A 773-nucleotide genomic window follows, 5' to 3' on the forward strand; every position below is an offset into this window, starting at 1 on the left:
ATCTTTGATAAGAATGTTAAAATAGCCATTTTATTAGTCAGGTGTTTGATGAGTGTCTCCCTTTTCTTATCACAAATCACTCTACATTTGTTAGATTATTGATTATAAGATATGGTTAATGATTATTTTCTAGATTATAAATATTTTATTTTCACTTTTCCTTTCATCTGTCATGGATTATGAGTATTTTGTTACTGCTGAATACATGTTCTCACTGGCTTATTTCTTTCTTCGTGTGACTGCTTTGTGTTTCACTACATGTAGTAAGAAAAGCGTTGATCGTGATCTTGATTGGTTCAAGCAAAAGAGCTGTTAAAAGAATATGTTGACAGGTTATAATTTCCTCCTAAGTCCATAATCACTTAAAATGTTCCATCTAACAATTCAGAGAATCCTTTCAATGTTAGGGAGAAAAAGTAAAGGGAAGAAACGGGTAGAATCTCAGAATGCAAAAGAAACCATTACATGATACTCTGGAGAATACCAATACGCTGGGCAGTAATGCAAAATTTATCCGTTACCAATTAGTAAATATCCTCGGAGGAACAAACTAGTAAGCCAATCATAGCTTTACCATAGATGACAAATATTAGAATTTGGTTGTGATCCGAATTCTTTGTTAAATATAATTGAGAGTTCTAACTAAATCACACATTAGGGAAAATGCATTTGGAATACTATTATGAAATCCTGTTCAAATTTACTAGGCAAATTCTAATTGAAGTTCTCTTTGGAAGTCCATTGGGAGTAGGAATTTGTGTTGGACTTGAAGA

The sequence above is a fragment of the Olea europaea genome, unplaced genomic scaffold (assembly GCF_002742605.1).
Source record: "Olea europaea var. sylvestris unplaced genomic scaffold, O_europaea_v1 scaffold1203, whole genome shotgun sequence".
In the NCBI taxonomy this organism is placed as follows: Eukaryota; Viridiplantae; Streptophyta; class Magnoliopsida; order Lamiales; family Oleaceae; genus Olea; species Olea europaea.